The 20,983-nt window shown below is 37.3% G+C and overlaps 1 long non-coding RNA gene across 1 annotated transcript in view; it reads right to left on the bottom strand.

Moving 5' to 3' along the window:
- The window catches only part of LOC107835673 (uncharacterized), a 152,748-nt gene that overhangs the window by 98,203 nt on the left and 33,562 nt on the right, over nucleotides 1–20,983 (bottom strand). The gene's annotated exons all lie outside the window — the stretch shown is intronic.

Below are 20,983 nucleotides of genomic sequence, written 5' to 3'. Positions count from 1 at the left end.
ACACCAGCAAATCTGCTTCTACTCAAATGTACTGTAGTGTTGATTTGTGTTGTTATTAATACATTTAAACAGGTAGGGTTGGGAGACAGCAGAAATGCCCCCCGTTTGCTGAGATCCATCAAGAGAGGAAAGCCCCGGCACCCCCCAGGGTGTCCACCAAGCCCCAGCACAGAAGATAAGGTACAGCCACCCCAACATTTGGTCAACCCCCATAACAAATAGAAGTTTGAGCTTGCTCCAACTTAGAAAGCACCAGCAATGAGGTGATAACTTCCCTGCTGGCTCCTAACCCCTACCAATGCATCAAATGTGACTAGGGGTTCCCCAGACCTAAAACAACCACGATATACCAGCCATGACTCAAGCCTGACATACCTTAAAATCCCAGTCCCACAGCTACCAGATCAGTATGTCTGCTGGCAGACTCTCTAAAGACATTGCATGCAGCTCATAAGTCACCTCTTAAAACCCCAATACAGCAATAATACCCCATGGAATGAAACCAAAAGCCCCCCGTCCCACTAGGTGATGGAACCGATCAAAGGAACCCAGAGAGATTGCTCTAATGTGGAGGCAGAGGCTGTCTCAAGATTAATATGGTCTAACAAAAGGCCTCTATATTGGTTAACACTAAAATATTTTTTTCCCCAGTTCTGGAGGACAGTTTTCTTAGCAACACATAAGTCAATGGGAACCATGTGAACTGAATTTCAACTGAATCACTAAAGTTGTCCAATAAGTAAACAAGGGGGTAAGGTGGAATACTACATTTCAGACACTTTGATAGGTTTTCACATATCCAGCCCCAGAACATCTGAACAGGTGGGCAGAACCAGAGTATATGGATGTGACTGTCAGGTATAATACCTATGCACCATAAGCAGGTTGCCCTGTCATTTCCCGCTCCAAAAAATATATATTTTTGTGACAAGAAACATGCATTGTCTTATTTGGGTACAGAAAACGGCAGATGGAAATTTGCATTGGAATAGAAAACCCACTGAAGGGATGGATATTATGTGAACATACTTGATTACTAAGTAAGAAGGTGAGCATTTGGTAATAACTGCATTATGGGCCATTCAGACTCATAATGCAGGGTCTGAATGGCTGGAAAAAGAAGATATTCCTGTGTTTGTGTGTAAGTGAACTGTATGACACAACTTTGTGATGATCCCTTCTGTCACAACAAGATCATTATCTAAGAGCGCTGCAGTGTACTGCTGTGACTCACAATTCAGGCTGGCACAATTGGGTCTTCGTCTAAACTTCAACACAATGAGTAGTGCCACCACGATTTTATTTTATTACAAAAGTAGATGAGCCTGTCTTAAGGTTTAAAGAAAATCTATGTTTCTGCTATTCACAATACTTTGCAGTATTATTTTTATTAATGACATGGTACAGCAATCGTCACAACACAAACAAATGCTGCTCTAAACATGGGCCTCTTCAGGACACCAGTGACAAAAGTGTGATGCACACAATAAGCACATTTATTAATAGCTTTTGAATGTACTGATTTTTATTGTTGTGCTCATGGAATAAATGATGACAAAAAATCATGAAAATAATAATTCAAGCAAAACAGTTGTTTTTGTAGTATCCAAAGATCATAAATTGGAATATATTATTGTCATGTCACAATAAATCAAAATTCTTACAATAAATGTGAATAGATTGACTGCAGCGAGTGGTCAGTGTACTACTCACTGCAGTAGTAGACTGCAGTATATATGCATTCTGTGTACAAGTAGTACGCAGAATGTGTTAAGTTGATATCTCAACTTTATTGCTCCATTTGTCAATGTTGCAGTCATTTAAAGTATTAATCAGTTTACTTTTAAGGCAATAAATTCCAAAAGTATCTTTACTGACAAAACTGTGGAAAATTGCCTGAGCTAAAGTTAACAAAACGAGAATATGCCACTGAATTTAAAACACTTGAAAACTTAGAACAGTGACCACTGGAGAATAAAGGAAGAGGAGAAGCAGTGCAAATAAAACATCAGCATGACGAAGTTTCCTAACAAAACACTTAGGCGCAAGATGCAGAAGGAGTAATAAGAAGCAGAAGTGCTACCTCGATATCCATGAAAGCAGAGCTACAGCATTACACCACATTTCCTTCTGTCTACGCTCTGTGCACAGTTCGTAGCAGGCCTTTATTGGGAAAATTTGCTGCTTCCTCTAAAGAAGAGGAATGTTGTGCATAATAAATCCAGGCAGAAAATACGTTTCAAAAAGACAGATTTCTATGATGAAAGAAACCCTGGTGATACAAGTCAACTTTACCTGCTGAGGCAAAAATACTTGTGGCCTGAGTTCTAACAAAAACCAACCTTTAATTCTGTAATTCTACAGTAATGTTATGAACTTAATTTTTTAGACACTTACCTATTGGTACGACTTTTTTGCTTCAAGCCAGAAAGTCTGTGAGAAACAGTTGTTTGTTGCGCCTTTAGCCTAAGAAAGTAATGTGAAAAATCTCCAGCCTGCCTAATTTGTAAACCCCAGTCTACATTTTTGAAAGGCTTGCAACATTGCAAAATGAATTTTGCGCAATCCTAAGGCAAAGTCAGAGTGAGAAAAAAAATCTGATGAGAAGGTCTTTTCTTTTCCCAAAAGAAACAGACAGAATATAAAATGAAATAAAGCCTCTTGAATATAAAAAGACACAATCCACAGTCTAAAAAAATGCTTTAGAAGAGACAAATGTTGTGCATAATTGGATGTATGGTGTTTCCTATCTTTAAGTTATTTCAACAAGCTTTTTGTCACATATGCACAGTTAAATCCTAATAACTAAAAATCTTGAATGATGGAAAGAACATAGACTTTGAAAGAACTGGATCTGTTCTATAGCTCGCAGGTGCTCAGATGAATCAGTGCAGTCTGTGAGTCTGTCAGCTGTTTCGAGAGCCTCCCTGCTGCTTGTGTTTTAGTGCAATCACAAGTCCTTGAAGCTGACTAACTGCTTTCATCTTGCTGTAATGACTGAAGGCACTGACAAGGAGCAAACACAAGAAGAAGGCACACGCTCTTTGTATGTGACCCATAAAAGAAATTAATGTCAGCAGATGGACTTTTGAATCAAAATGAGTTGACATGGGCAGATAAACAAAAAGAAAGAAAAAATACTGAATCAATGAAGACTGAGAAGCTTGGTTTGTGCAGCAGTGGCTCTGTACACAGTCAGAGGTGAGATTCCTGGAAAGGTTGTATTTGCTGAATGAAGTTAACAGTTGAGAATCCATAGTAAAAAAAAAAAAAAATGTTTTTCCGTATCCTTGTGGTAATAATTAGTTGTGCTGAGCATAACAAGTTTAGTGTTAAAAAACAGGGCCGTGGCAAAAACAGTTATTACACAGCTAATAATGACGAGGAGAAACAAGAAACATCTAATTTAATGAATACATTCCAAATGTAATTATAAGAATATTTGACTTCATTTAGCAGGATCGCACTATAAGTATATTCATGAATAACTATTTAAGGGCCACTATACAGAAAAACACTGAAAAATAATTCATGTGATTATACAGAGGAATTCATATGATTATACAGAGGTTTAGGTCACAAACCCAGTCTATTTTCCTATTCCTATTTGATTTACATTTTTATTTATTTACTTTACAGCAGCAGGTTTCCTGAGGATCAGAGTGAAGGTGGAGCATTTGAAGCAGGAGCACCACACATAGTTCCAGAGACCGAGTGATATGAGTGAAAGCAGGAGGACACTGGTCAGCACAAACTCTTAGGAAGAAGGGAGACACTTTACTGTTGTTTTGCTAAGTGGTTCCGCTAGTTTAAATAGTCATATCACTTTAAGCAATGTGTTCACTTCACTATTGTTCATCTTCAATGGCATACTTGACTCAAGTCCAGAGACACTCTGTGTGTCATGAAGCTTAATTTTATTCCTTGTCGACAGGCCAGGTAAAAAGGACCGCAGCCCTTTGACAAGATATGTAAAACTGTCAGTATTGTAACATAACCTTGAATATCTTTAACAAAATGCATACTTCCCCTATTGTTAGACTTAAAAGCATGCAAAGCTACAATTTTCTCAGTTTGCTTGTAAGCGACAAAGAAACAGTCCCCCTTCATTTGAGTCTACCACTGACTGTGTTTAAATACATCATTCACAGTTGGAGCTGCATGACTCAAGTCACAACAAACATAGCCGTAAATGACAGAAATAAAACCTTATTTAGTAATTTTATTCATGGCGATTACACTCTAAACACTAGCACACCTCCACACAAGCTGATAAGAGGATAATATGTATAAAAAGGACAGAAGAGAGAAAAGATGGACTACAACTCATCAACCTTTGGTTTGGTGGTATATAGAAATTGGACCAGAGCTGAGTCAAAATATGAATTAATATGTAATAAGATTTTTTTTTTCTCATGTAGGAACAAGGCCACATCTGAAGTATATTCATACTCTGTCATTCTTTCACTGTTAAATCAGATAAAAACTACATAGATATAACTGATGCAAAGCAAAGGGCAATTAAAACATTTTTTTTTTTTTTTAACTATTGAACAAACACTTAAAAAGTTCTGGACAGGCTAGGCTTGTCATAATAGGCTGCTTGAATTTTGACACTTTTATCCACACAGAACCAGTGGGAATGAGTCACATTTGTGAAACCACTTTGGTGTGTGCAGACCAGCATTTCAGGTCTGCACACACATTTTACAAGGGACTGAAAGTAAGACTTTTAAATGGCGTCTAAAACATTGCCTTTAAGCCGCTTTGCTACCCTTTCGGAAGTATGTCATCATTGTCAATTTGAAAGGCTTTATCTTTCCAGTCAATGTTTGAGATGATGCTTCTCTATTTTCAGACAATGTTTTTTCCACCTAACTCATCTATTTTGTAAATTACAACAATCCCTAATCCATCAAAACACACAGAGCATGATGTTGCCACGCTCATACTTCACAGTTGGGATTGTGTTTTCAGGTTTTGAGATGTTCACCTTTTACCCCCCAGAATTAAAATCTTCATCAGTCTGTGCATTTTCAAACAAAAATTTGGTTTATGGGGAAATAACTTATTTCCTTTAGAGCTGCCGACGACTCATTTCACAGTAGTTAATGACACTCTCTTGCCAAAATTTTTACAAGAGGGATCACACATTTCACACCAAAACATGTTTATCTCTGGGACACAGAACCCATCTCCTTCCTAAACAGTAGGATAACCAGACTTTTCCATGATGCTTAGACTTGCACATGATTGAAAAGAAGACTGAGTTATGAAATAAATTATATCTTTTCTAAAAGAAAGCCACATCTCCATTGACTAAAGAATTGAAAGCCTTGCCTTTAAAATATATACATGAAAAAAAATAAATAAAAAATAAAAAATAAAAAAAAAACAAAGCCAGACAGTGGTAAGTACATGTGGACAAACAATAAGAATGCTGGGTCTAAATGGCAACTCAAGTTTAAGAATAACTCTTACAGAGTTATTCTTAAAAGGGAAAGAAGAATGTAAACGATCTGCCCTTTTATGGCCAAAGCTGGGGATGTTTTGGTTTTCTTTATTAAATTCAAGATTTTAAAAATCAACTATTCAATAAAAAAATAAATCTAAGTTCAAGAAAGAGTACTTTGCAATTACATTTTTAAATCTTTACATAATGTGTTGAATTTGACTTAACTAGACATTGACAATTTGAGAACTCTTCATGTTTCAAAAAGGTTTTCAGATTTATGAGGAAAATTAACTTGACAATATTTAGGACTCAGGAAATATGGGAAAACAAAATCACTTTAGGATTAAGTTAAGAGGCATAAAAATGGTTACTGTTTAATATAGCCATTAAACCTATTCTGTCAATGAATTACATAAACAATATGCCTGTGATGCAAACACTCAATATTATTAACTTTCAGTAAATGTTCTCTGTCTGCTTTTTACTGTCTGCGGTATCTAGAATGACTGACTGGTACACATAAACGAAAGATATGTCACTATGTTTTATTTACAGTTTGTTCGATAATGTCAGTCAGGTTTTATAGTCCATGCACAAAAACACACTACAAATCTGAAATAGAGTCCCTACTCATAGCGAGTCCCACTTTAACCTCTTAAATCTGTGACCTCTTTGCATGAGGTCCAGCATAGTTATTATAAGTATTATAATAGGCCTAAGTATTATAGTTATATAATACTTAGGCCTGTCGCGATAAACGATAAATCAATTAATCGCACGATAAATTAAACCTATCGACCTCATTTTAATTATCGGCTTTATCGTCTCTTCCTGTCTTTTTTTCTTCCTGTTGATGACACTGAATGACAAAAGGCTCAACTCCGGTGCTCTTCCTTAGTGTAAAGTCCAGCGCACACACTGTCGGCCCATTTTCAAAACCTGACAGAAATCCTAGGTATAAAGGTTCAATCGGGTTTGTCGTGCCGTGTGGTGTCCAGCCACATGGGCACAAAATAATGGCTACAAGTCCAGTTAACTAATTTTAAAACCAGGCATTAATCAATGCTTTACTAGAATCTACCTGTGATGCATGTGGCTAGATTCAGCTTAAAGTCCTGACTGAATGAAAATCATTATAACCTATTTATGTCAAGTTAACGAAGAACAGCTGAAAAATTTGTTATCGTGACAGGCCTAATAATACTTATCAGGCAGGTCATCACAAAAAACCAACATAATGATGAGATTAGCTCATATTATAAAGGATGAAATTGTCCAGTTGAGAAAATTATATACAATCCAAAATTTCAGTGCAATGTTTATTTGGGTTTTGTACTGCAAACATACATTTTATGCATGCTTATGTTTTTAAAAAAGAATGCTCCATAAAACTTCATATGTTGATGTTAAAATTCTGGTTTTCATATGTAGTTTTTTTCATTAATTATGGCAAAAAGCATGAGTAAAAATGACTCAAAAAGTCATGATAGCTGCAAACAAAATAATCCTAATCCTCCTCTAATTTATTGCAGAGGAATAGTCTTGGTGAGTCATCAACACAAAGGTGATTTAACCTTTTGCTAGTTCATCTAAACTTTGCAGCAAATCTCACAGCCATGCAATGAACCATGGTTATGTTTTAATAGTATATTGGCTACTGAAATTTTAGTTTTAGGGGATTTTCTTTATTAAAATGATTTTTTCTTGTCTTTTGTAGCTGCAGGAGGTAAGAATAAGTGAAGCACAGCTCTTTGCACAATATGACAAGTGTGGAGTCTGGAGGGATTACATTGAAAATCTACAATAATATACCTATTTCTTACCCTTCGACCTCGAGGCTAAACCTGTCATTCACATACACTCTCCCTGAAAATATGTGGATTAAATCTGAAAAGTACATAAAAGTTCAGTTACTTTCTGCAAAGACCTTTTACATAGCTTCTGTATTCTTGCAATAGTTTTGTGGTTAGTAAATTTCTTGCAATTTTGACAAAGTGGAAGACGTTTTGGGGTTAGACAAACAAAAGTTCATCAGAAAAGGTTATGATAATAGAGAAATACTGTAAATATAACAGTATTTTCTACTTTCTGTTGGGGTTGTTTTAACACTAGAAACATCTCTGGTAGTAGAAAGAATAAAATCAACAGTTCTGCTCCATATATATCTCAACTACTGTATGAGTTTTTCTTCCTGTCTAATTCTACCTCGGTCTTTATTCTGTTCCCTGGTGATTCATCACATGAAAGAAAAATGGTTTCTGTGAAGAAATCTAAGCTGGTAGAGATTGAGTGGGGTAGGAAGTAAGCTTAAAATCTTTTTTTTTCTTCCCAAGACAAAACATACTGTTTGGTTAGCTGAGCTCTATCTACTTATTAAATATTACAGCAGCATACTGTTTGACAAAATTACTAACATGGCTTTCATCTTTGATATTTTCAAAGAGACTAAGACAAAAGTAACAAAAGATCATTTGAGTTCTCATTCAGATTCATATTGCTGTTTCACCTCATGTACTGCAGACAGATGCAGAAAAGTCCCTATAACAGAAACTAATTCATGACCTATCAGGCTCCTTAGCTAAAGAATGGATGTGTAGCATTCAGTGTAAGCAGGGCCTGACATATAAAGTTTACAGTTTTTTGTCTCTCAATTTAAATGGAAACAGACAACGCTACTAAGAAAAAATAAGGTCCAATGGAATAATAAATAACAGTATGTACAACAGCAGCAACTTTTCACAAGTAGATGACTTCTTTCAGCTGTGAACTCCACCAGTACTTAAAAAAATGTGTTATGCTATATACCAGAACTGCATCTTCTAGAGCAGTGGTTCCCAAACTTTTTCGTCTGCGCACCCCACTGGTTTCCAAACATTTTCTGCGCCCCCCCTATGGATTACAAATGGCTGTCTGGTTGAAACGACGCGTGTGAGGTGGGGGCATCGACTTTTTTGGGGGCAAAATGAATGTACGTAGCTGAAAATAGACACCAACATCGGTAGCCTACTTGTTAAGCTTAAGGTTCTGTATTGATATTAGCTAGTCATCTTTTAGCTAACATTACCTGCATCCAACAGCTTTACTCAACTCAGTCGGTTAGTTTGGAGGGAAAAACTGTGAAAAGTTCTTTGCGTTTTGCTGGTTTGCTGCCGTGATTCTAACACAAACCTACGTAGCTCCGCACAGCAGCAGCAGGTCTCCTTCACAGGCGTAAACCCAGCGCGAGCGTCGTAGCGCTCATGTTGCATTTAAAGGCGGCTCGGAAAAAACAGGTTACAACATGTTAACAACGGATTAAACAGTTTTAACTGCTGATAAAAGTGACAGAGGACACAAATATGGGAAGTGTGGAAGCCTCTACTGTATCAAATTGACATAGGAATAACAGAGAGTTGGCCATTCTAAGGTAAAAACCCAGCGCATACAGTGTTCATGTTTTGTTTTGTTTTTTTCATCCAGACGGCTTCCCCCTGCAATGACAATGCGCCCCCCTAGGGGGCGCGCCCCACAGTTTGGGAACCTCTGTTCTAGAGTAAGTTTAAATATTTTCATTTTCACTAAAACATTGATTTATTTGAAATCTTGTCCTAAAACATGTAACTGTATCTTTAGTTACAAAACAGATATTTGCTCTTTGTGCAAAAATGGTTCACTCTTTTTTTTTTAAATAAGAATCTCCTTAACACACAATGTAGTTTTACATAAGAGCTTGTTTTTGGACAGGGGATTCTCAATGTCATCTTTTTATGCACCGGCAACTGATTTGCATTTGCATGGAGGTGCCCTTTTCCAATAGTCAACCTACTATAACATATGTATTATGTATTCATGAAATAACAAAGCAGGCATAACATTGTGATAAACCCAATGACAATTTTGTAAAGTAAGCAAAATACAAATAAAAAGAATGACACTGAATTATTAAGCTGAACCGGATTTGGTACAGTATGATTTGGGGTTGTGAATAATTTGCATCTGAGGGATGGAGTGAGTCCATTTGAAGTGGCCTTTGGGATCAGTATCTTTGATGACTTCTCACTGGTACTAAGACTAAAATTTTAGGTCTACAATTCATAATGCAGACACACCCTACGCCAGAATCCAAGAAAACTCCAAGAAAGCTGGAGTGATGTTAGTCCTTTTGTTTGTTCCACTTAAGAGTCCTGCTGCACAGTTTTGGGTTAACCGAAGGCAATCAAAGGTTTTTTGTTCATCCATGTGAAAAGTTAATCACAACAGGGTAGACTGTAGGAAGTACAAGCATGAATAACATTTCAAAAAGCTGTTTTTATGCAACCTTCTTAGTTGGTAAATATTTTTCAAATACTAAAAAGGGTCAGCACAAGCTGTTTGGCATGACTCTTAAGAAATGTTAATTGGTTGAAAATAACACCTAATTCCTTTAAATTTGGCTTAAATTGTCAAGTAGAAATGTCTAATCTGTTGCCCTGTTGCCCTGTTGCCCTATCAGAAGAATTTTTCTGGGGCAATAATCAGGCACTTGGAGGCACTCTCAGAGTTTACCTAACCAATTTGTCATTTTCTTTACGTAGTCAAGTGGATCAATGATTTGAGGATTACAGAATCTTTGAAGGAGGAGTATAGCTGCATGTCATCTGCATAAAAACGTCTCCATTAAAACCCAATTTCCATTAATGCAGGGTTTATTGATACATTAATTTGTTTGAACTTAAATGGTTTGCCAACAGCATCACACCTGGACTATGTCTTACTGGTGAAACAGTAGCACATATTCATAAAGTTGGCCCATGCTACAGTTGGGCTTAGACGTGTGTATTTCTGGTGAATGAAATTCATCCACATTTTACACTGGCTTCTGCACTGGTATTCACAGGAGTGTGGAGCATTCGCTCCCCTGAGTTCCTTTTCACCTGGGACTTCCAAGAGAAAGGTCCTTTACTGGAGAAATATTTTTATATTAGAAATATATTCCTACAACAAAGGCTAGTCTGCCATCATGGCTGTGCAGGGGTCCATTATTGTACAAGAGTTATTGTTCCTGTCCCTGCTAACACTGCAGTACTCAACAGCTCCTATAAGGATGAGTTATGGTGACCAAGACGGAGAGATATATTACAACGAGGCATCACATGATGGATCACCTCTTTGCCTGGGCTTATTTTGTTGGTACTTAGGGCGGGCTGTGATATATACCAAAAGCTGTGGCCCAGTACAAAGGTGGATTGTCTACCAGGTCAGTTAACATTCAGGCCAATGAACTCAAAGAGTAAGAAGGCTTTACTGGAAAATGCATAATGTAGAGATTTATTTTTTGTGATGTTTTTTTAGAGTTAAATTTGCTCTTTTGTTTTAGCTTCATACAATATGGGGTTATCAAATAGATTAAATGACAATTTGTTGGTCCACTGGCTAAAAGGTCCACTGTCTTCCCATACACCAACACAAGATTTCTCTCTGTTAGTACAAACATTTGTTTTTATTTACATATTTAATCCTTTATTTTAAAAAATATATATCATGCATGGCATTTGCCATCAGAAGCAATGGTCAGTGCAACAACAATCTGGACTCCAGCTAATTGTCAACTTTTAGTCTACTGAATTCTACTAGATTCTTTGGCATTTAATTGAGGCCTGATACTGTAACTCTTTTGTTGTGATGTTTTATTTTACTTACTTATTTCTCTAATTCATATATATATATATATATATATATATATAGAATTTCTCTCTTTTCATCAACTTATTCTATTGTCATTTTTGTACAGCACTTTGGTCTAGTTTTAAACCTGCTTGGTGCTATATAAATAAATTTGACACTGGCATTGATACTATCTTAAAATCCCTATGATACGCCACTGACTTGTTTTTTTCAAGGTGTAGGAGAAAAACAGACCGCCTCTTAGTGATACAGAAAAAAGGATAAAAGTGTAGTTATTGGCTATGTATGTATAAAGGATGTACAATTAATCAAATTTGTATTTCAATTTCCTATTTGGCATCATATATTCACAATAGCAAAGTAGGATGTTAAAAAATTTATTATAAAACAAAAAATATTGGCCATATTTGCAGCAGAATGTGTCAAACTCATTTCAAATGAATTGCTTGGTTAAATTTTTGATATGCATTTATTAAGAGATTTGTTACCACTCAGCCACACAACCTTTACTTGTGCTAGTGAGTTGGAATGTTATGAATATACAGACCAAAGGCAAGAATTAATTTTTTAGATTTTAAAATACACATGAAAAAAAAAAAAACATTCTAAAGTGAGGAAAGGTATTTTATGAATAAGCCTATTCAGTCACTGGTGTTGAAAAGAAGCCATTTCTCACTCAGGTGCTTGAAATTATTTTTTCTCAAAAATAATAGTATGCAAATTATCTTAAAAGTGCAATGCGGGGTAATTCACGATGCAGCCTTTTGTTAGATTACACATTAAGGTGAAGGCATGAATTCAGCAGAGCCATTTTAAAAATCATCTTTACAAAGTTGCCTTATAATGTCCTTGACACTCTTCTCTTTGAAGCTTCTTGCTTTGAAATGATGCTTCAAGAATAATAATTAAAAAAAAGCCAAATATGATGTAATTTTTTTAAATAATGTCTAAACAATATTGGGGTCAAACAGACAAGAAAAAAAACAAAAAAAAAACAGAAAATATAAAAGAAAAAATAAAATGTCCTACAGCAATCTACTGACCTTTTGAAAAATGAATTCTTACATTTTCACAATGAACATTTCAGACATGTTCTTTTTTCACTATTCTCATTTCACAAATCCATCCATTCATTCATTCAATTGTTCATTCACGGTAACCATTGTTGGATTTCCAGCCATCAAGCACTGAATACAGGAGGCTGGTTTAACTATTGATGCATTGATAAATGAACTGCCATGACCTACTGTGGTTCTGGCAAGAGTTCGAGGAGGAGTTTCAGGTAGGAGACCCTGTGACACAATTTGAACCCTATAACCCTGGACAAAAATGTAGGACTAAGACAACAATCGTGGACAAAACATGTTAAAAGTGATCAATCAATTTGTATATTTGAGATATGTTGTCTCAAAAACAGAGACTAAACGATTTGAGTACTTTCTTGATAACTAAGTGGTGTTCTGATTTAGTAATTCTGATTACTAAATTACTAATTTTATTAGTAATTTAATACTAAATTACTAATAAATTTAGTTAGTAAAATTTAGTTAGTAAAATAATTGCACTAAGCAATTATTTAAAGCTATTTATAGCCAAGGAAGACTCCTTGTTGCACAACGCCACGTAGGTTCTTAATGCTACAAAAATCTCCAAGTCCAGGTGAGCTCTTTCTGTCCAATTACAGTAACTAAATGATACAAAGTGTTCCAGTGTAGCAAAGACCTGAAATAGTTTAACACAGTATGTATACAACATACTGTTGTATATATACAATAATACAGTATGTATACAACATACAATTCAAAAGATCCAACACCTCATTATAGCATTTCTGAACTAAAAATTGTCCCCAGAGAGTGTGAGTTGGTGTTTTTTTGGCACCTTTTTTCCATTTCCTCTCAGTCACTCACTTCACCTACTTGTATTTGATGTTAAGCCAAGACAAAGCAGGACAGATGCTTCCCAACCTATAAAAACAGTTCCACTTTATTGCTGTGGATTCTTGTATAGAAAGATATGATGGGCATGTCAATGGTGGTCCTCTATGATAACATTTCCAGATGTACAATTCACTTGCATATATTCTTTCTAAATCTTTTTTTTTTTTTTTTGTTACTGAAAACATACGTTTTCTTGTAGATTTTTTTCTGTTTAGCAAAGTAATATGTTACTAAACAGGGAAAATCTCTGTTTAACAAAATACCCGGGCTAATGTGGTAAGGCCTTTGTCTCTCTCTTCACTACACATAAGAACACCTCATAAGAAATAGATGATCAATAAGATATGAAAGTTTAAGGCATTTTCATTTTCGAAGATGCATCTCATTTAAAACTATTTTGTATTCTACTCTACTTTCTTTACTCTATAAAATCCCTTTAATGCACTAGTCACCTTTTCAGTTGCACCCTGTTGACTGCTGAAGATGGACAGAAGCCCACCCTGCCACCCTAGCAACCCTGAACAGGATCCAGTTGGAATAGAAATGGGTATATATAATATACCTCATTTTAACAACTGCAGCTGCACAGTAATATAACATAGGTGGTTGAGACAGTTGTAAAAAAATTCAGGCACGATAAATTCTGGGCTATGTTTTTCAGAAAACCTTTCAACCCAAGATTTCTTCTAAGTATAGAAGTAATTTCTTGCTTAGTAGGAGTCCTGTCACTGGAGGGTAATATAATACACTAAAGTGTAACAATGCCATCTAGTGGCAATACCCACAGCAAAAGAAGCCTACCCGAATAAAACAAAATTGTGTTCCTCTCACCACTAAAACATATTTAAAATTAACAAAAATGTATCAGTTCAAACTAGTCTTTCAATCACTGATCCTCAGTGTGATACCATGATGTAGACAAGGACCTGTATGACTTATCCTCATTTATGCACTCTGAAGAAATTGGATCCGTGTTTTTGCGGCTGCTCAGCACTGACTATCAGTTTTCGAAGAACTATTTTAAACCTTGCTGGCCAGCCACAGACTACTTATATGAGAACCCACCTTCATCTCACTGTTATAGATTGCTACCTTAAAGGTTCAAGACACAAGGCATGTTTAATTTAAGTAAATCAATAATTCTCTGAAAGTTTAGAACAAGATCCATCTTGACTATGTGATGTCTCTTGTGCCGTTTTTACCCGAACATATATGTTATGGGTGTGTATGCGTCTCTGGATGTGTAAACAAAATAATATTTTCTTTAAAGATATATCAGTAATCCGATTATGCTGACATCTCTTTTTGACTTATTTTTAGTCCAGCTAGGATTATATATGTGTGCTATTGAATGGTTGTTTAATCGTCTACTTTACATATATATTCATTTCAGAAATTCATATACACACCACATTACATGTATTATTGGTGTTTAATTTAATTCAAAAGTATATAATCAGTATTTAATCTTTAACCATAAAAATACATTGGAAACTCTCAAAAAAAAATTGTTACAAAAAACAGTGGAACTATGGAAACTGGAAAAAGCTGTCTATGCAAGTGTGTGTGCAAGCAGCTCAAATGTCAAAGGCGTTTACTGTTACTGTTACGTTTACTGTTACACAGGAATTAGCTGAAATGGGTCAGAAGCTCTGGAGCAGAGTATCATCCATCATCTTCAGGGCAGAGTAGGACAAGGGGAAACTAGTGACACTAAGGTCATTTAAGCTAATGATAAAAAATTAACAAGATGCTGAAAGATTAATCACTCTATAACATGTTTAGAAATTGCAGGAAAGTAATATGCAAAAAAACCACAAAAAAAATACACAAAGATATAGATATTTAGGTAAAAGCAATTAAAAACTTTAAAAACTTATTTAAAATTGGTTGGAATTATAACACACATGCTCTGATGTAAGCTTATTTTTACTTATAGTAACTCACTGAAATGTCTCTGATGTTACTGTACACACAACACTAATTTAATGCATCAATAATTGGCTTTTTCTCTGGTTTCTTTAAATTTCATACACAGGACTAGGTGAGCTGTGAATACACGCGTTACATGTTGAAAACTACCATTATTTACTCACTTGGGGTAAGTCGTAGCAGCAAGGGGCAGGAAGTCATTGCTTCAGCTTTTACAAGAATTAAAATTCAATCACTAGCAATGTCTGATTGCTAGAAAAAATATTTGCTACAGTTGTAATTAATGAACAATGTTAAAGCTGCATCTTCAGAAACAAATATTGAAGTGCTGAAAAATAGATTATCAAAATAGTTATCAAGCTGGCAAACATACATAAAGAGGTCACAAACAATCTTTCTGCTTTTGAAACAATGACTCATGGCTGCTTTAAAAAGCTACTTCCTATAATAATTACATTCCCTGCAATGCTCAGATAACTTGTTTCCTTGAACATGACCAGAACGAATTAAGATTTGGTTTCAGCTATATTTAATTCCGATCAATGCTACAGCTTCCAACATTTTTATGATGTTGAAGCGGTTGCTGGGACTACTGACCATATTTCCCAGGGTGCTTAGCAGCATGGATGGAGGTGTATTACATTGACCTCCCTAATTATTGATTCCAATCCATAGATGGTTACACGAGCGTCAGAAGTGAAGCTTGAAAATGACATCATTAAGAGAAATTGAGCAGCTTTTGGTAAATAGAGAGAGAGGGAGCAAACACCTTGAGGTCAGCTCCCTGATGAACACTGGCTTCACTGTCTCCATAGAATAGCCACCACTGACTAGATAGGGGAAGCAAGCTCCCTGTGTCAAGCCAGGCTGAAGAACAGAGCGTGAGAGGGAAACAAGCCAGCAGCAGTTGACGTGATGGAGTCAGTGCCATCTGCAGGCACCATTTGTCAACGCTAGTAGGTGCCCAAATTCTAGCTTCCCAGCCCACCATGGTGATGCAACAGCCTGAAGAAAGGATCTCTGCAGTGGAGCTGCATTTCAGAGTTACATCATCCAGGTTGACTTGGCTGCTAAACTGTGTAACTGGTCCCTTGAGGAGACACCACTGCAAGTTGCCCTGGACTTAGAGATGGGTGCCTTCCACGTATTGTCTAACATAAAACCAGGGCAATGCCACAATTCATCATTGGTCCACGAGGGTCTTTCAGAGATGCTTTAGGAGAAGGAGCTATCCTGAACATGTAAGGGAGAAGTCAATCAGCTGCTGGCGCCTGAGGGGCTATTCTGCTACAGACATGACAAGGTTATTCTCATTTGGTGATAGAACAGAAAGAAGAAAAAAAAACTTGCCCTGCAAACTTTTATTAGGTTCTCTCTGGCCAGGGAGTTCTGATCAGCCAGACTCCATGAACATATTTGTGTACAGTCCCCAGTTAGCTGATTTGTGGTCCTTTTGGCAGCAGAAAGAATGGAGTCCATGCTGAATGTCGGAAATGACAGCCCTATTGCAAGTTTTAATTCAGCCCAAGCTAGTAGTGAGAGTGATGAGAAAAAGAACTGCCCCTCTGCAAATACCTCAGCAGCAACAAAGAGGAGTGGATTGCTTCCGATCTGGATAGCTGGGTCACCTGACTCGTGGTTGTCCAGCTCCAGCCCCATGTAAGATAAACTTACTCCCCCCTTTCAGCTGAATGGGGGTAGTGCTGAGGAGGGCCTACCACCCATAGAAGACACTCCAGCTACTGAAACTGCATTGTGGTTGGACTGGCATGGCAGATTGCATGGACTATAAAACAATATCAGGCTCATTGGCATTCCCCTCAGTTCCCTGATGAACAGTGGCTCCACTGTCTCCATGGTCCAAGCAGGCATACTCCCTAGCACTAAAAGACCAAGTCCCAACCAAGAAATGCACTACCACAGCCACTGGTGAGCAACTAGTGGGTGCTCAACGTAGAGGACAACAGTCAGAATAGCTGATATGTTCTTGGTAACCTACATCCAAGACCCATACATTGTTGGACTGGACCTACTTGGCAGCATATGGGAACATAATAGATGTTGCCACACTTTTAGTGGGCCAAAAGCCATGGCCAGGAGGTGGAGCAATGAGTCAACAAAACAACACAATTGAGAGGCCGCAATTGGGTCTCACCGTCACCACCTGGTGACTCAGTAGTGATGGGCAAGGCACATGCTGTGCTACTATTCACAGAACAATACAAACTCTGCTTGAGTTGTCACAAATAATACAAGGCCAAGCCAGGTACAGAGTGAGAAGTTACAAGACTTCCTGGAGATCAATGATAATATTTTTCATTCCAAAGAAGTGTTCTCGCATCAATCTGGTCCAGCACAAGATCAACACTAGTGAGAGACCTATGCGTCTACTAGTGAGACAATACCTATGCCTCTACAGCGTCATTGAATACCTTCTGGAAGGCGGGTTACTGTGGAACATAAGATTGAAGAGGAGGCTGACATTGTACACTCTTCAAACAGCCCCTGTGCTGGTGGGTGGTCCTTGTGGGAAAGAAAGACAAAGACTGGCAGGTCTGCATTGACTTCTGGCAGCTGAATGAAAACACAAATACATACCTCCTCGCAGGCATTGATGACACCCTTGACTATATTGCTGGGTACAGTTGGTTCAGTACCACTGACCTCTGCAGTTGCTAATGGGATGGGTACTGGCCCATGTCCTGTGAAGCTGCTGTGTTGTCTACTTGGATGACCTTCTTGTGGACTTTGTTCTGGGGACATGGTTTGGGTGCCTAGTGTATAATAACTAACTGTCCTAAAGTTCACCAGCCAGCAGGCTTGACCCTCTGTGTGTGGTTCTTCACTGTGACTGCCTACTCCCATCCCACACAAGTGTGCCTTCAGATTAAGACACTTCTCGCTTCTCCAATGGAGGCATCTCCCTCCCCACGGGTTGACCTAGATGAGTCTCTGCACACCAGTCATAGAAAATGGCAGTTGTTAACAAGTCTTAAAGATTTAGTAGTTGATCTGTAAAGAGAGATTGTTGTGTTCTGGTTATGTTCTTGTTACAAGATTGTGGTTAATTTTACATTACTGTGGTTAAGGTCATCTTTACTGCTAGAATATGCCAGAGGGGCATATTTTAGTGGTTGATGGGGGTGATCGGGGTGGACTACCTACTATATTTCACAGAGTAGTTTGCAGCATTTTATGTATCCTGTGTTGGATCCTGACACAAGTGTGTTATATTGAGTTGTCTCTAGTCTCTAGTGTTATTAAAAGACTGTTCTGCTGTTCAACTGTGGTGTCATTATTGATAACAACCCACAGAAGGTTACAATATATAATATATACATACAGTTTTCATTAGAAGAAATAAGTTGCGACAGCCTTCCATCCCTTCTGTTACGATCCGTGTTTCTGTGTGTTTATTTTTGAGTTTCTGTGTAGTCCTGTTCCCTGTGAGTCTGTCTCTGCGTCTTCCCCGTTGATTGTTTCCCAGGTGTGTCTCATTCCCTTAATTACCCCGTGTGTATTTAAACCCACCTGTTGTCTGTGTTCCTCGTCGGGTCCTTGTCTATGTCTAACGTGTCTACTGTTCTAACGTTTGTCTTATGCTTTCCAGTAGAACTGTACAGTCCTGGTTTGCTAAGCTCAAGATTCACATTGTCAGTTGCTACCGGTTGTTAGCTGTGAGCTAATTGTTCCTGCCGTGCTGCCTGACTTGGACCGTGTTGAGCCACTTCATTAAATCATCATCTTTTCACTATAACCTGGGTCTCAACGTTCTCTCCTCACCACTACCACCACCAATCATGACACCTTCAAGGATAGCAGCCTTCCTCTAACCACAGATTAACACTAGATTATCACAAAATCTAACACTTCTACAGTTTTCAGAAGGAGGTTAAACAAACACCTAGCAGTGTTCATCACTGCCAGGTTTTCGGATTAAGGATCTTATTGTATTAATAAACATGTTACATCATAACATTTTCATAAAACATTTCAAAAGTACATGAAGGAAAAAAACAGATGAGACATAAAAGAGACATTTTGAGGCAATTATCCCATATGTTTCAGTTTCTTCAGGTTAAGTCTTCCTTATGTTTGCAGTGGATCTAGTAGAAGTAATTGGACTCATGTCACCAGTAAAAAGATACTGTTGTGGGAGGAGTACATTACTAGTGCCAAGTTTGCAGTATCCTAAGTTAAGTGTTGCGGCATGCACCAGAAACAGGTGGCACCATTATGAGTGCTCCAAGTGCTGCATGACATAAACAGCACTGGGTTTACTGCCATGATAGGAAAGTAGGAGGGAAGAGAAGGCTAAAGCAGGTGAAAGATAAGCAAATAGCACAAACAAGAAGGGTTTCCTACTCTGGCTGTGCAGTGTATAGAAAACATAATGTTAAAAAAGTATTTGTGTCTAGTGTTTATTTCTAATTAATTTGTGGAATAACAACCACATTGCTTCTTCGTTGGAAAGAGTCATTCCAAACGACTCCTACTCTTTCCTGCACTGTAATTGAATTCCAGGCAAACCTATGCTTGACCTCATGGGGCCTTGAAGATAAAACAACTTCTAATTATGAATTGAGAAATACATTTCACACAAAACTTATTTTTTCTGTTTCAAAAAGTTATTAAATCTGTCAGTTATATACACTTCTTTAACAGAAAGCATTAATCAGAAAACCCACGTATCTAGCTTCAGGTTAGTGCAGAAGCAGCGAGAAAACAGTCATCCAAGCTGTTTACTCAGCTTTGTGATCTTGGGTTCTTGTCTCATTTACAAGATGTTAATAACTACACTTGTCTAACTTTAATACCAGAATTAGAATGTGTAAAGTCTACTGCAGCAACCAGCAGGGAGCCCTGTTTTTTTTTGTTTTTTTTTTACAGCTTTTTGGTGCACAGTCAAAACAAGTGGGGATTTTCAAATTAACAACTTCCATGTGCACAAACTATATCAAGTATAGCACATCCCATTCCTTGTGTTATCATTGAAGATGCCACTGTTTGCTAAAACTACCAAAAGAACTTCATCATGTAAATGGAACCGATAGAAGGAGAAACAACAAACGAAAATTGAGAGGTGTAATCCACTAATCAGTGGGGGGCTTGTAAAGATTCTCCATTTTCACATTGACTGCGAAATCAATTTGACAGACATTGTGTGTTAACTTGCTGCTGCATCACAGTGCACCACTTTCAAAGTGAAATACATTTTAACCACAGACGGCACACAGCGTGCTAAACATCACACGGTGCTTGATGCTAGGCAAGACTGTAATTGAAGGGTTTGTAATACAAACTTCACTGGTGCTGCTTCCGTTGTGAGAATAGTTTTAGAATGACTTTGTAAGCATGTGTTTATTTAACTTTAAGCCAAGTTAACACCACATACTTCACACAAATCTAATCAAAGGTTCTTTGAGCTAGCTGCTTTAGTCAAAGTTGTCTTTGATCAATGTCTTCTGGTGATGTAGTAAAGCAATATTTTAAAAGTGCGATTCATCTCAATTTGAGTTTTCCATGCTCTTGAGTCTGTGACAGGAACATGATGGGTACCACTTTAAGATCAGAGAACTGTGAAGAGCAAGCATTACATTATTGTGGATAAAGTAAGAAGTTTAGCAGCTTTTCATTGCTCAATGTATGAATATGCGAGTGCTTGAAATATAAGTTCAGGGGTCAGACGGAGGCCAACTACAGCCAGACATGAAATAATTTTGCCTTTCTGCCATTGAACTTTAAAAAAAAGCACAGGAACCTATTTTACACCAACACATTTCCATCTTATATATGTAGCATACTTGCAATGAGAATTGACCTGTAAAAAAACTGCATTAACTCGGGTACATATTTTTTTTTTTTTACATTCTAAGGAATAGAAAATGCTTCCAGATTTAGCAATCTGCTACTGTGGCCTGAGTCCCAAGCTGTGTGTGTTAGCATTGTAAAGCTAGCAGAGCAGTAAATCAAGCTCATGTTGGGACCTCATCAGCCCCTCGCCTCTTACAAG

Source organism: Poecilia formosa, unplaced genomic scaffold (genome assembly GCF_000485575.1).
Source record: "Poecilia formosa unplaced genomic scaffold, Poecilia_formosa-5.1.2 Scaffold18, whole genome shotgun sequence".
Taxonomy (NCBI): Eukaryota; Metazoa; Chordata; class Actinopteri; order Cyprinodontiformes; family Poeciliidae; genus Poecilia; species Poecilia formosa.
This window is presented reverse-complemented; position numbering and strand designations above follow the sequence as displayed.